Below are 16,487 nucleotides of genomic sequence, written 5' to 3' on the forward strand. Positions count from 1 at the left end.
AGACGGGAGAACCTTGCTTCACTTCTTACTGATCCAATGAATACTATCGGCAAACAGTTACCGACACGATTGCGGAGACAAGCAATTTAACCAAGTTTGTTTATGTAGAAAATGTTAGTATGGGTGATTGTTTACAGTGGGGCAACTAGTATTATTCGTTTTGTTAGATGCGGTGATTGCGGACCGTTGAATTCGAAGACGCCCTTGATTATAAAGTTGCTACTATTCCAGTATGGCTTCCAGCGTTAATTGGGACTGGCACAAGGTCCTAAACCACACCGTGTCACAGAGCCAGGCGCGCCTCGTCCGTATCCATGGAAACGCAGACGCAAGGGAATACACCAACAGCAGTGCCTGCATGGCTGCATATTTGCGTTTTAGCACTATTCAATGACAAAGAATGTTTCTCCTAATCAGGGATGCTCGGACTGGCGTCTGATGCATTTCAGCTTCTGTGTTGAGAAAGTTTTGTCTGAGTTGCCACAGTGGTACGCGCCGCTGGACAGCACTGCAGCCCCGTTTGTGAAGAAAAGAAGGTACAGGTAATTGTTTTGTGGTTTGCAGCCTTAATCCAGTGGTGGAGTCAGTGGTGAGATTTTGGGTAGATGTGATGCCGAAGATTCCCTATGATTCCCTATGACCGCAAGGAATTTTCTGCTGACCAATGGGTTTCTTTGCAATTTTCATGCAATTGACTCTTACATGCAGATTACACATATCCACTTCGAGCACTATCAATCATCATTGTATAATCCTAGCAATAACACTTTTGTGAACATTAATTGAATTGAAGTGTTTACAAATGTTGTGTTTACATGCAAACTAGGATGTACAAACTGTAGTGATAATTTGAAATCATACTTCTTAGTCTGTCGTGTCAATTATGCTGGTCATAATTGCTCATTGATTGTGTTTTAATTGTGGAATTGTTTGTAAATGTACTGTTTAGCACAGTTATTCTACTTGTTAGGATTTTGTGTGCTTTTTAATTTATGGTGTAATTTTAAAAAAAATAAATATTTGATTGTGATACATAAATTAGGTGTGTTATACTTTAAACACAGGTCAATTTAGACCATTGTCCAGGGAACCTTTCTACTTACTTGGTTTATCGCCCTAATTCCCTTGACTTTTCACAAGGGGTACCTCTCCTTTATTATACTGAGACCATTAATTAGTGACATAACTCGAAAGTTTGAAATGAGGTTCAAATATGCTACTCTCAGAACCATACTGTAAAAATATAGTATCACAATGGGGGGACCCAACCTCCTAAAGAAATTAAGTCTAACTAGGATGATACACAGTAGAAGCTCTGCTACTTCAACACAGAATAAAAGAAACAGAACTTGGTAGTCTGAAAAATTAGCTGATTCTCCCTACATCACATTTAGATCAAAAGAGCAATTTAGCTCAGTTTCAAGTAAAACATCAGTACACAATTTTAGACTCAGGACATTTAGATAGTTTAGTTATTGTATTAAAGTTTTAAAATCGATACAGTTAAGCAATTTCTTAAGAATCCCTGTAAAGAATATTAAAGTATGTGATACAATATTACACATTTAGTCAGAGGTTCAAATCTAAATAGGGTGGTTTAAAACAAAAAGCAGATACAAAGTTACAGATTCCTACCACCATTAAAGGCAGAAGGATAGTTCAATTTTCTTTAACAGCATCTAAAGATTTAAAGCAAAGGAGTAAATGGAATCAATTTTATAGTCCTCTCTGGGCAAGTCCACGGGCAAAAGGGGAAATAGAGCAAACATCAATTAGTTTGTCAAATAAGTTTTTCAGGTCAACTGCATAAAAACTGCTGCATCTGCAAAAATGAAGCCCAAGATAGATGTTTATAATATCATAGGAAAATAGTTCTGTTCTCTCCCAAAGGAAGAGAAAGATACAATGAATGTGGTGCATCCAAAGGAAAAAGGTATGGCATTAAGTGGATGTGTGTCCCATCGAAAGAAAAATAATAGCGTTGTGTTGTGTGTTGCCCTTCCTTTGGGGTTTCTTCTTTTATAGTCCTTATGACACCTTAATGACAAGTTGTCACTCTACTAGTCAGTTCATCGTATGATTACTTTACGTATGTAGTCACAAATACATTTTAATCACTCCTGCATTCTTTCACAAGCACTTCAAGTGAACGACTTGGCTTTCCGGGCCACAGAGGTTTATCAACGCTGAGAAATATACAATGTGACAGCATATGTCATCATGTTAGAGTTGTTTCCCCACCCAGCCATCTCACAGTGAACTTGAAAGAATTTCCTTTGTATGTAAGAGAAAACGTGCACAGAACAAATTATGCAGCATTTACAGAAATGCCAATTAATTATTATGCCTGCTAAGGGAAAATCTGCAGCTCAAGAAAGAACATGTTTAAATCTTTAAATGCCTACATCAGCTTTAAATGAATTAGCCTTAATTGGAATCAAATGTAATGCATCAAATCATCATTTCATAACAAGAGAATAATAATAAATGTTTCACCAATGTATTACTACTCAAAATTGACTAACATTAGCTATGATATACAGCCACAGTTTTCCACATGCATACATGTAAATTATTCATAAAAAATATTTTACTAAAATTGTTTAATAATTTTTATAATTATTAGGGTCTCTACCATCACATTTGTAAGTTTCAACTTCATAACTACTTTTATCGCTTAATTGCTTACAATATATATTATAATTCATTTGCAATGAAAGGCAGTAGATCTGTTTGGCCTCATCATTAGATTAATTCACTTTTATCAGTACGTGAATAGTAAAACATCATTTCATGAATAATCTTGTTACAAAAATGTATTAATAAACGTTATAACTATTTAGCAATGTATTTTCTTCTGTTATAACTCTTTCAAGCACGCTTTTATGGTGCTGTTACTTCACTTCTTTCTATTGTTGTATCACTTTATTCATTTTGTGCACTGTGCACATTCAGGTTTTTGTGTCTTAAATCGGTAAAAATGTAATGTAAAGTGTGTTTGAAATTTTAGCACTATCAGATAATTTCATCTACCTAGTTATGTCCCATTACAAATAAACCTGCTATTCTGTATAGAAGTGCCATCATCATACCCCCATCAGACAAATTATAGTACGTCCTACTAAGGCTGCACAGTTTGACTAGTTTCCACATTGTTGCAATAATGTGTATTTGTGCATAGTTTGCTTATTTCAGCAGCAATTCAATTATTTGAAGATTAGGGTCTGTGCTGCAATAGAGTAGGATCCTGCTATATCTTCGCCAGATCTGGAATTCCTCCTATCAGTGTCCTGCTGCAGCATACTGACACCGGGACACATGATCGGTTAAAATGCACACTCACTGTGTGCATCACCATAAGGTGCACGGGGCAGATTGCAAATGCTAATTGACCAGCTATTTCCTTTTTTTGCATTATGTGTTCTTGATTGGAGCTCATACTTAACACAACTGAATCCTAACACATGGACCATCAGGGGACAGGAAGGTAATCTCAGCATGTCACCTCTTAAGTTGGTAACATATAGAGTTATCTGAACATTTTGTAGACTGTCCCAAACTTACTTTGTATGTAATGTACTTATGCAGATTTATTTTCTGTAAGAATGTACGCTATATCTTTCATAGAGCTGATGCAGCTTATGAAGTCCTTGGCAGTAGGTTGGACCTGATGCCCAGTTCTTCACAGTTCCTGACTGCCAGATATATGGGCAATCCCTTGCAATAGGTATATTGCTGCTGACACAGAAGCGCCTAAGCAGAAAGTGCCTTCAAGAATTGGCCCCAGCAAGGAGGAAAAAGACTTCAAACCAAGAATCATGGCAGAGATGGAAAATGGAAAATGATCCAGACCAACAGAAGACAACAGGAAAGCAGCAAGAGATTTCAGGAAGTATGACAGTCGATTCCTAGAGAACCATAAGAAAGGACTGGGGCGCTGGAACACCCCACAGGAGATTTGGAAGCGTTGCGATGCAAGGATTAAACAGAAAACCCTCCTTAAATAGGTAGAAAACAGGAAATATCTCACAGGAAATTAGGTCCCTTTGTTGGATTGTGAAAGCTCCATAGACATCATTGTGGGAACCAGCATCTTGGATTGGGTAGTGTAACCTATCCCAGAGATCCACACTAGAGGATTCTGTGAAGAAGACACACTATAACATTGCTGTTTTCTACCATGTCCTATTGCCCCAGGACATGCCGGTGGGCCGACTGCCTTGAGGTAAGTGAGCTGAGGGGCTTCAGCAGCCCATGCTGCCCTGCGGTTTTTCCTGCAGCCTGGTTTGCTCCTGCAGTAGCATACACCCGGCTGCCGACATGGCCTTGGCTGCAGGCCCCAGGCGGTATGCCACTTTGCCCCCAGTAGAAGTTCAGAGTTTATCCAGGAACCTACGGAAGAAGCAGAAGACACAAACAGGGGTACGAACAGAGGAGGCACGCTCCCAAGATCATTCATTCAGAGGGCAGCCTTTCCAGTTGATCAAAATTGGTCAGCAAAATACGAGAATCGCAAATCTCCTGGACCTTGTATTCCGGCTCGTCATTAATCGTAATGGAGGAGTCAACAAAAATTAATGCCAGAAAAGGATCTAGTCGGTATGGCTTAAATTGAGAGGTGTTGAATACAGCCCAGATCTTCCAATGTAGAGCTTTTTGGATCTAGTAGGCAACTGGATTGATGATACGAATAATTTTAAAAAGCCCACAGAATCGGGGTTTGAATTTACTGTGGGAGAGATTCGAAAGTAAATATTTAGAGGAGACCCAGCCTTTAATCTCGATCTTGTAGGAAGGAGAAAAGATGCGGCGGTTAGCAGCATAACTTAATTTGTTTCTTAGCTGCCTGGAAATTATGTGAAATCTTCAGTTGAACAGCTTGCAGCTGTCGGACAAAGCTGTCAGCCATAGCCACCATGACCGAACTCTGAAACCAAAAGGAAATGTCAGAGGACGAGGACTGTGGAGGCAGAAAAATGGGTTACATTGGTTGGCACTATGGATAGAATTGTTGTAAGGAGACTCGCCTAAAGCCCAAAAAGACCAGTCATTTTGAGTTGAGTTACAGAAAAATTGGAGATATTGTTCCAGACCTTCGTTCAACCATTCAGCCTCACTATTTGTCTAAGGGTGAAAACTGGAAGACAAAGCCACAGTAATTTGAATAGAATTGCAAAATGATTTCTAGAAACAGAAGATATACTGCATGCCATGATCAGAAGAAATTTCCTGCAAAAAGAACTGTGCAAAAGACATGGTAGAAGGTAATTTTTTTAAGGGATATGAATTGATACATTTTATAAATGTTGTCAGTGTTGGCTATAAAGACTTGATTCCCTTCAGAAGGAGGCAGAGGAAAAATAAAGCCTTTAGAGATAGTTTGCCCAATGTTCTAGCATGACGGGTAGAGTTGCAAGAGTCCTGATGGATGGCAATGAGAAGATTTCCCCTAAGGACCCAACATAGAGCTCAAAATCACAGCGAATGAATGGCCACCAAAAGGATCAAATAATGAGTTCCAAAATAAACTTAATTCCACTGCGACCGGCTATAGGAGAATTGTGACACATCTTGAAAACTTCAACTCTCAGCTCTTTGAATGGGACGAATAGTGCATTTCCCTTAAAGACAAGAGTACCTTTTTTACTTCCAAATCCTGGTATATATTCCCATTCTTTCCTAGGGACTTTGGAATAATTGGATTAAACCTTTTCAAGGAATGATTAAGCATCTTCAATGATCTTTTGTGGAGGATGAATATATTGACAAAAGATCGACAGAGCTTCTGGATATCTTTGTGAGAGAGCATCAGCCAGCATATCTTTAAGACGAGAGATATGAGTGATGATGAAGTCCTATTGGTTGAAAAATAAACCCAACAAGCTTGTCAACTGTTACTGCACTGCATTATACTGAGACGCTGGAGGCTGCAGTGATCAGTGCAAATTTCAAAAGGTTCACATGCTCCCATCAAGAAGTGCCCCCATTCTGAGCAAGCCTTTTTATGCCTAATAGTTCTCTTTCCAGGACTGAATTATTCTTCTCACAATCAAACAGAATGAGACAGGTAAATGTTTGGATGTCCCACCCATCATCTTCTTGAGCTGCAAAGAACTGCTCCAACAGTTCGGTCAGAGGGATCAGTCTCAACAATAAATATTTTGTTTGGATCGGAGTGGCATAAGATTGGAACTTGAGTAAAGACTTGCATTAGTGCCTGAAATCATTCCTCACCTAAAGAGTCCTACTGAAAGCCATGGCTAATCATATCTTTCTTAAGTACACAAGTAATGTTACAGGTCAACTGAGCAAAATTATCAATGAACTTCCAGTAGAAATTGGCCAACCCAAGAAAGCACTCTCTTTCTTTGAAGCTTGAAGGAGAAGAATAATCTAAAATGGCTGATACTTCATGTCGATCCATGGAGATTCCAGCGCTGTTTTTCAAAAACCTAAGTATTCCACTTCAGACTGGTCGAATTCACATTTTTTAAGCTTGTTTTCAGCGGAGTCTGATTAATACTTGAATGACAAGCTTGTGGTGTAACAGAGGATCTTTGGAGAATACCAAGATATTGTCGAGGTATACAATGACAAACTGATTTAACATGTCAGAAAATATGTGATATATAAAGCGTTGAAAAACAGAAGGTGCATTGCTACGGACAAAAGGCATTACACAGTATTCAATGTGACCTAACAGTGTCCAAAAAGCCGTCTTTCAGCCATCACCCTCTTTTATTTAGTGATGGTTTTGGCTACATGAAGATCTATTTAGTGAACAATTTTGTCATTTCTTATAGACTCTAAAATGTCCTTGATTAAAAGAATAGAACATTTGTTCTTTGTAGTGACCTTGTTCAAGCCTCTAAAGTCAGTGCAGGGAATAAACTGCTTAGATTTCTTAGGAATGAAGAACAGTTAGGTTTTCTTGCAGAGATTGCCTTAGGGTCTCATTTTCTGATTCTGACAGGGAAAACACCCTTCCAAAAGGAACCGTGGCTCCTGGTTTGATAGGAATAGCACCATCAAACTCCTGGCGAGGAGGTAAGGATATTTCTAGTGGTTTCAAAAAAAGTCTGAAAAAGAATAGTATTGAGTATGAACTCCTTGTAGAAGATTTATCATGCTTGAATCTTGTGCAGAAATCATATTGTTAGAGTGGTCTTTACCCAAACATTTTGACTGCTTACCTCCTCTTTTTGCTGATTCTTTTTGTTAGTCTTAGGACTATGGGCACATTCTAACACTGCTGACCAGTGCTAAAGTGCATGTGCTTTGCCCCTAAATATGATAACATTGGTGTATATACAATTGGCATCCATAGTTTACTTGTAAGTCTAGTTGGCCTGCAGCACTGATTGTGCCATCCACACAAGTAACCTTTCAAACCTGTCTCAGGCCTGCTATTGCAGGGCCTGTGTGCGCAGTTTACTGCAACTTAGGCTTGACATTTAAGACCTTTGGCCAAGCCTTAAACTCCCCCTTTGTTACTCATAAGTCATCCCTAAGGTAGGCCCTAGGTAGCCCAATAGGGTAGGGTGTTGTGTATGTAAAAGGTAGAACATATACTTTTAAGGTTTGCATGTCCTGGTACTGACAAACATCTAAATTCGTTTTTCACTACTGTGAGGCCTACTCCTCTCATAGGCTAACATTGAGAGATCCTTAATACACTTTTAAAATGTAATTTCGGATCAGAAATGAGTAGGTGTATCATGTTTTATATCTTTGGAATGGTAATGATAAACCCTCTTTCATGGTAAAGTTGGATTTACCATTGCTATTTTAGAAATGCGACTTTTAGAAAGTGAAAGGAAAAAAGGGAGTTTGGCCCAAATGATAGGTGATTAGGCAGGGCCTGGTTAAAGTTACACAACAAGAAACTTAGCCACCAGGGAGTTTGGCCCAAATGATAGGTGATTAGGCAGGGCCTGGTTAAAGTTACACAACAAGAAACTTAGCCACCACATTAACTGCTCTTCGCTATTTAAACAGACAAAAGTACCCAATCTTGATTCATTGGTCCTGGTTATTTATTTAACCATTTTTTTCATTTAATTCCATCAAAACCGATGCATTGACGACTTTGCGCTGATCGGAACCGTCGTATTTCCCTTTGACGCCAATGAGGCTTCTACTCAATAACATCGCTTCAACAGACTGCATGGCATGAGAACCACAGACTGCGAGGCTCGACAAAGATGCACTGCCTGCATCATAAAGTACTTCATAAAAAAAGTCTTCATCAACTGTGCGGCTTGGAACCAATGCATCGCCTCCTCTGCTCCTTGCATCGAGTATTGGACATCAACGCTTCCTCCATTCAAGGTACTTTTTCAGCGGAACCTGCATGTGTTCTGTAGCCGACCCGTCGCCCAATGCGGTCATCATGAACTTTAGATTTATCCTCTTTTAGCGCTACTAGATTCCCCCGAATGGCGCTTTATGACTCTAAGCATTATCATCTAATTTAATCTTTAACAATTCATAACTCCAGTTCTACTTATTGGATTATTGTCATGTTGGTCTTGATTTGCTCATAGCATTATTGTTTGTTTATCTAACCCTGTGTAGAGTATTTTTATGGTGTTTTCATTGTGTTACTGTGTGTGTGTGTGTGTGCGTGTTGCACACATACTTTACACATTGCCTCTTTAGATAAGCCTGACTGCTCTGTGCCAAATTACCAGAAGGTGAGCACAGGTTAACTTTTAGTGTGTGTCTAGCTTTCCTTGACTAGAGTAGGGGTTCCTGCTTGCACAGGGTGCATACTCCGACAACCAGAAACCCCTTTTCAAATATTGGTGGCAGCGATGGGATAAGACTTGTGTTTGTGCAATACCATATATTAACTGATTGTTCACTCCAACTCTATACTAAGACCATGTTGAACCTTTTTCAATTCTCCCTGATTGGCGTTTTGATTTTTTATTTGCTACACCTTCTCTCGTTCTGGAGAAGCGACTCCTGCAGTAATTGATTTTGAGCTGGCCAGGTTAGTCTTTATTTTTTATTAATACATACCAATAATCAAAGGGAGAGGCCCAGAGGAAAGAGACACTTAACTCCTCCCTGTCTAAACGTATACTCACTAAAAACACACTCTCAGAGAATGATTGATACAAGAAGGGGAAGGTCCATGCTCGTAAATTTCTACCAACGTTAGAGCCAGTAAGTTATGTGCCCTAATCGTGGGAGAAGATGGGAAAATACCTTTCTTAGGGCGAGAACCCTCACTCAACCAAGGGTGACATGCTTCATCATAGGGATCCCTCCTCACACCAGGGTTGCAAGATCCCTGGTGTGGGATACAACTCTTCTGGGCTAGAAGAGGAGTTGAGCTGTTTTTATGGGGAAGGGACCAAAGATGGAGTAAGTGAGAGGCCGAGTTCTAAAAAATCTTTTTGATTAAAACTGGCTCTAGGCGACCAAATGTCTTTATTATGCGGTCTCCCAAGACAGAATTAATAGGAAGGAGGACTAGGGGTTATCAACAAATATACCTCTGAGTTAGGTCAACATGTTTCTGCCTATCCGTGACCCCCGCCGGGGTTCAGAGGCATTCTTTAGGACCTCAAATGGTCAGTAACTCTGCAATAAAATTATTAAAATAGCATTCAAAAGAATTTGTATAGGTGTATACTGACCATAACACTAAAGTAGACAGTCTATGTGAGCAATGGCCCAACAGTGGTTAACTAACAGGCTACACCGTTGCATCTGATAGATGATTTTCAGTACTCCTCTTCCGCATTATGGGTACCCCACTATGTATACGGTCGTAGAGTAGTCTGTGTCCTACTGTCAGTAAATTGGTATTGCATCCCCAAGTCCAGAGTCAGAATACCCAAGGGTTGTGAGCCCAGTTATGGAGAGGAGGATGACAAAGGTAAGTGGCTTACAGCCTATAAAGTACACAAGGTCCCAGGTGAGTTCTGGGGTAGTAGTTTATGAATGTATATGCCCACAGTGGGGAGGGACCCACTCCTTACACTAAAGGTAGAGTACCAGACATGCTACACTGCTATGAAGGCCATCTTAGTAGGTTTGGACTGACCCCTGAAATGTATAAGCTCAGATTCAAAGGCAGCCACAAACTCTCCACACAGACATGGGTGGATTTCATGAATTATGTTAGTAAGGCACTGAAGAGCTGGGGGATAGGCCGCTAGGTTGATAATTATTTGGGGCTGTACAACTTTTTTTTTAAAGGAGCACATGCTTAATACTTGTTTTCCAGAGCTTTCCCAACACCTTTGTAAATGTAAATGTAAATGTAAGGTGTTTTGTAGCGCGCTCAATTACTACCGGAGTATCCTGGCGCGAATGACCGCTGGGGAACCCGTCCTGGCTTTCCCTGTGAGATGGTCCCATGCTGGGTATCCCCAAGGTGAAGCCAGGCATCCCCGGCGTCTGTGGGGGGCCGTTGTAGCGATGGGGCAAGCTTAATGCCCAGAGTTACCGAGTGTGATCACTGCCCAAAGTGGGCACCGAGGCGAGAATTATCAGTCCGCTGACCCTGGTCCTCGACCCTGCCGCGTCGGGAATCGAACCCTGGTCCCGGGCCGTTCTCAGCCTCCGGGTCTGCCGCCTCTAACCAGTGAGCCACACCTCGCTACTTTGTCACTCACCAAGAACAACACATAACTCGTGTGTCACTGGGGAGTGAGATGTATTGTTTTACAGTCATTTAGGACGGGTCCTCTGGCCATTCTAGGGGGCCGCTATGGCTTCTTCACAGGGGTCCTTCCGGGGTCTTCTATCTGCCTCCTTTATGGGTCCTCTTCCTCGGGAAAATGGAGAACGGAGAGACTGTTAGTGACTCCTTGCCCGACTTTAAGGCTTGTTACTCCCGCCCTCTTATGCACAGGGGAAATACTGGTAGCTCGCCATGTTACTTCACATGACGCAAGAAAGAAGGACTGTTGAACGTGTGAGGGGAGCCTTCCCATGAGGGAAGGGAATAGAACCACAAGATATCTCCTTTCTCTTGGTCCCTAAGTGCCCACATAGTCCTATATCCTCCTGTTTTCTCAGCAGCACCGCTATATGTCTTGTTATGGCCCCACAAGACACTCCCTTGGTGCCCCCTCCTTCACTTACGGCCCTCAATAGCCCAAGAATACCACACAGCAGAATACCCAGCTGCTCAGCACCCCCCCCCCCCCCCCCGGCCCCTGTCGTCACTTGCCAGATACCGTGACCCGGCAACGGTGCCCTCCTTCTCCATGCACTGGGCCTCCCGACTTCTGCGACGGCAGAATCGAAAACGCCGAGCGAGAGAGAGGAGTCACCTTGCTCTTTTCAAGGCTTTCAAACAAGTCATTTACAAAAAGGATTCATAAGAAATCATTGTCATGTGCAAGTTACCGACTTCATCATGAAGCTCTGATAGGTGCCCAGCCCTATATGAAAAATCTGATTTTTCAGATTAACAGGAGAAGAAAAGCATTTCGAGAAGACAAGGACTAATCTCCCTGAGGTCCTGAGGAGAATCCCCATATTGAAGCGATTTCGAAACGCGTCGACCTTCTTTCTTCCTTTTTTTGTTATAAGGCCAATCTTCGCAATGAATGTTATTGTAAATTAGTTAGTTTATATATAGGTTAGATGGCCTGTTAAACAATGAGTCCAAATGTCATGTGAGAATAATATCAGTACCCCACCATTTTGAATAATTTGTTCACTTGAACTCTGGTGAGGTTACTTATTCTTTCAACAATATTCTAGCATTGCTCAAAAAATCATTTTCCCATTTTAGGAAATTCTTTTTCACCACCCACTATTTCTGACCCATTTTTGTTTACCCATCCCTGTGAGTTAGAACTGTTGTATGAGAGTTTGCACAGAGCAAATGATGGATTGCTAATCAAATTGTATGAGTGGTACCTCCCCAACCTTACAATTGTCCTCCACTTGTCTTTTCTAGTTCACACTTCTTCGAAGTTTTTAAAGACATTCCACTACCCTCCCTAATCTGAAAATAGTAAAAAAAATTAAAACATTTTGTGAATAGTTTTTCTATATCCGAAAAAAGAAATAAAAGGATTAATTCAAACACACTGTGTATGGTGGTCATGCTACAATTGTTTAACGTCATTGTGCATTGAAAGTTTATTTACTTATTTCTACAGTACTGGCATTTCGTTTTGTTTACATTGATATGTGGCGCAGCCTTACTGCGTTTTGAGCCAACCCCTTTTGGTGTTTCTTATCTCAAATACTACAAAGCACAGGCAATGGGTTGCCAGCAGTGGGCATGATGTTGAGGCTCTGAGGTACACAGATGCAAGCATGACTTTCGTAAGGAGTCAAATGGTGTCCCCAGATCAGGTTATTCCCAATGCATTTTACCAAGTTGTGATGGCTGACAACATAGAAGGTATTTTTCCATTTGAGAGGGGGCGGGGGGGTTCAGGTCTTCTGAAGGTTGCTGTGATCCCTTCCATGCCTGTAGACTGTTTGCTTGGTAATGACCTTGAGCACACTACCTGGAAAGAACTGGAGCTCAAGGCTCATGTGTCTTGTTGGGGTTACCTGATTGGATCTGTGCTACCACACGGTCCATGGCTGCCCAGGATGGGAGTCGAAAAGGGCTGGTGCCTGGAATAATGGCCCAACAAGCTGCTAAGAATGGGAAAGGCATACGGCGTAGGACACCAGAACCTGAGTGTTTCCCAGTGAGGTGGATAGGGCACCTGTGGTGGCCGCTCTGGAGCCCACTGAGGAGGGCACTGCTTCCTTTGGTGACCTACCTGAGCTTGCTGGATTGCATGGGGAAGGAGGAATCAGCAAGGAGGAGTTCTGTAGGGCCCAAAGGGAGTGCCCAGCCCTTGAGGAATTGAGGCAACAGGCTGAAGTCAAAGCAGCAGGTTATGCCCCAGGGAGTAATCATATTTACTGGGAGGGCAACCTCCTTTACAGTGAGTCTGAGACTTCTGTGCATGGGAGAACAAGAACCCTAGTAGTCCTCCAAGTGATACGGGCCTTCCTACTAGTCCGAGCTAGTTCATGAAATTCCCCTGGCAGAACACCTGGCCTGAGACAAGACCTTTGTATAGCTTGTCCCCCACTTTTATTGGCCTAGAATCAAGACTTCCTCAGATTGTGCTTGTTGTTGACTTCAACTCTAGCAAATAGAGTTTGCTTGTAAGCAGAAAGCAGGTCTGTGAGCGAGAGGCGTGGCAGGAGATGTTGCGGGGCTCAGCAGTGCTCTGTGGTCCGAAGCTCTCAGAGGCTTACGGCGGTTGACACAGGCTTGCAGGCTTTCTGCGTCTGCGCTCTACTCCTTAGGAGGCTGTACTGGGGTAGGGTCTGGAGGGGAAGGAACTGAGTCAGAAGTCTGAAATAACGCTTTCAAAGAGGGCTTTATTTTCAAATAGGCTTTCTTTCTCCTGCTTGAGAGTCTTATCCGGGCGAACTCGTCAGGCTCCGTTCTGACGCCCTTAGGAAAAGCAGGGAGTTCCAGGGCGTTGCGGCGCTGTAAGGGAGGTGTTGCAGCCAGAATGGTAACTTCCCAAACGACCTCCACACGATGTTCAGTGGGTACGCCGACACCAAAAGGAAGGAAAGATAGAGAACAATCAGTGGGACGTCCAGAGCGCGTTTATGTAAGGGCCGGGAGTGAGGGAAACCAGGTGCAAAGTGTATAATACAAAATACTGCAGTGCCAGTAGTGCTCGTGAGGTAGGGGTACAGGGAATCGGATACGCGGGTTATTTAAACAGTAGGCTGGCCACTCCAACCCGCCCAACCCGCAACTTTGCCCCGTACCTTTGTAAGCCACGCTCCTCCCGTGGGAGCATGGCGGGGCGCTTCGCAGGAACGTTGGTTATTCTGGCTTGCTGGTCTCAGCTGGGCTAGTCGAGGCTTTGTCTTCCCCGTAGATTGTTCGGTCCGCACTCCGTCTCCGATCCACAACGCCTTCGTCCTCCGGGAAATCGCCGTCCGCTGTCCTCCGGGATCCTCCTCCTTTTGGCTCGATGACGCTCTGGATGGGCAGAGTCTTGTCTTCATTCCAGTCAGGTTTAAAGGGGCAGTGTCCATGGGAGGAAGATCCTTTTCCTACTTAGCGGCCAAGACCTGGAATTCTCTCCCCACCCACCTCCGCCTCACACAGAACCACCTCTCCTTCAGAAAACAACTAAAAGCTTGGATATTCGATAAGTAAAGTACCCCCCTCCCTCAAGCGCCTTGAGACCCTCTGGGTGAGTAGTGCGCTATACAAATATTAAACTTGAAACTTGACTTGATGGGAAGAGAAAGGGGCGAGAAGGGAACAGCTGACCACCAGTCACAGGAAAAGGTACTCTCCTCACAGTCTTCATCCTCCCAGGGGCGTCCCGCCCGTCACACACCTCCCCCCCCCTGGAATCTCCCGATCGGGGAGAGGAAAAGCCCGAGGGAGATAGTCTGCATTGCCGTTTTCCGTGCCCTTTTTATGTTGAACGGAAAAGGAATAGGGTTGGAGGGATGGGAACCATCTGAGTACCCTGGCGTTCAATGTCCAGTTTTGGTACATCCATTTTAACGGAGCGTGATCAGTTTGTAGGATGACGGTCTTCCCTTCCAGATAGTATTGTAATTTTTCGATGGCCCATTTGATGGCCAGGCACTCCCGTTCTACAGTGGAATATCTACACTCCCTGGGGAATAATTTACGACTGGCATACAGAATGGGATGTTCTACATCATCGTCTCCCACCTGTGACAACACGGCCCCTAGTCCTACGTTTGAAGCGTCGGTGGCAAGGATGAAGGTTTTATCGAAATTGGGGGACTCCAAGACTGGGGCGGTGGTTATGATGTGCTTCAGCCTTTCAAAGGCGTTTCGTGCTTTCTGGGAAGGATGCTGTATTTCCTTAGGCCTGACGTCCTTACGTAGAAGGTCCGTGCGGGGTGTAGCGACCAGCAAATTTAGGGATAAAGCGTCTATAGTAGCCAATCCATCCGAGGAATGCTCTTAGTTCCCTTTTGTTGCTCGGAAAGCTGGTGTTCAGAATGACCTTCACCTTCTCCGCTTGTGGCGCAATGGTACCTTCTCCCAGGACATATCCCAAGTAGTTGACCCTGGTGAAGGCTGCACGGGACTTTTTCGAGTTGACGTGTAATCTGGCTTGTTGTAGCGCCGATAGAATGATACTTATGTGCTTCAGGTGCTCCTCCCACGTTTTGCTATTGTCCCGGGGGCTCTGGACTAACAGGAGGTTCGACCACTGGAGCTGGGGTTGCCGGCTCAAAGAGAAATACGGGGGCCTTTAGTAAGGGTGTCAAGGAGGGTTTTATTGAAATGTATGTTTTCTTCATGTAAAACAAAAGAGTCTCTAGTCTTTACACAAGGCGGACTGTCGTGGTGCCTTATAGTCTTGGTAGTCTTCTTCCCGATCCGTCTCCGTTCAAGGATCCCACGAGGTACCAAAAAGAAAGGAAACGAAGAGAAAGGCGAGTTACTTCCTGCACTCTGGGATTTATAACAAGGGCCGGGAGTGAGGGAGGTTAAACCATGTGTAGTGCTCAGTTTATAAACGAACGTGCGAGAGAGTGCTCGTACTCAGGACAGGGTTTCTCTTGCGGGGAGTTTTTACACTGGTGGCTGTCTCCGCCTCCCAACCCAACCCGCGACCCGGCCCCGTACCTCTCGTAGCCACGCTCCTCCCGTGGGTGCGTGGCAGGGCGAAGCGTCCAACTGTTGGCCTCCTGGCTTGTCGTTCTCGTCTTCTTCTCGTCCTCGGTCTCGTTCAGCGCCGGTCTCCTCCTCGATATCCTCTGCCAGGGAAACGCCGTCCGTCTTCGATCCTGAGCTTCCTGCTTTTGTCGTCACCAGGGGCGGGGCTCCATAGTCACCACGATCTTCCTTAAAGGAGCCGTACACATTCACCCCGTTGGGCCAATCTGTTTCGGTGTCTCCAGCCTCCTCGTACCACGAACCGGTCGGTGGCTGTGAAGACAAGGTGCAAGGTGAAAGGGGGGTGGCGCACCACCAGTCATTAGGTTTTACGGTCTCTTGCATGTCGAACCCGTGACACACCTCCCCCCCTGGCTTCTCCCGATCGGGGAGAGGGAACACACGGGACAGGAAGTCCGCATTCGCATTGTCCTTTCCTTTACGATGTTGAATCAAGAACGAATACGGTTGCAAGGACAAAAACTATCGCAACACCCTGGGGTTGTGACTGCTATTTTGATGTATCCATTTCAGGGGGGCGTGATCAGTATGTAGGACGAAGGGTTTGCCCTCCAGGTAGTACCTTAACTTTTCAACTGCCCATTTTATAGCTAAGGCCTCCTTCTCAATGGTGGAGTATCGGCACTCCCTGGGGAACAATTTCCTACTTACGTATAGAATCAGATGTTCAACCCCCTCTTTGATTTGAGACAGAACAGCCCCTATCCCCTGATTGGAAGCGTCCGTGGACAGTAGAAAGGGCTTGCTATGATCAGGCGATATCAGGACTGGAGCTGTTGTCATGGTGGACTTCAGAAGG

General features: G+C 43.8%; 1 protein-coding gene across 1 annotated transcript in view; it reads left to right on the top strand.

The window, feature by feature from the left end:
* The first annotated feature begins 428 nt into the window (after positions 1–428).
* The window catches only part of ANKMY1 (ankyrin repeat and MYND domain containing 1), a 661,439-nt gene continuing 645,380 nt past the window's right edge, over positions 429–16,487 (top strand). The window contains exon 1 of the mRNA XM_086943729.1: positions 429–542. The gene's annotated coding sequence lies outside the window, so the exon portion shown is untranslated. The remainder of the gene's footprint in view (positions 543–16,487) is intronic.

This window comes from Lissotriton vulgaris, chromosome 11, assembly GCF_964263255.1.
Source record: "Lissotriton vulgaris chromosome 11, aLisVul1.2, whole genome shotgun sequence".
In the NCBI taxonomy this organism is placed as follows: Eukaryota; Metazoa; Chordata; class Amphibia; order Caudata; family Salamandridae; genus Lissotriton; species Lissotriton vulgaris.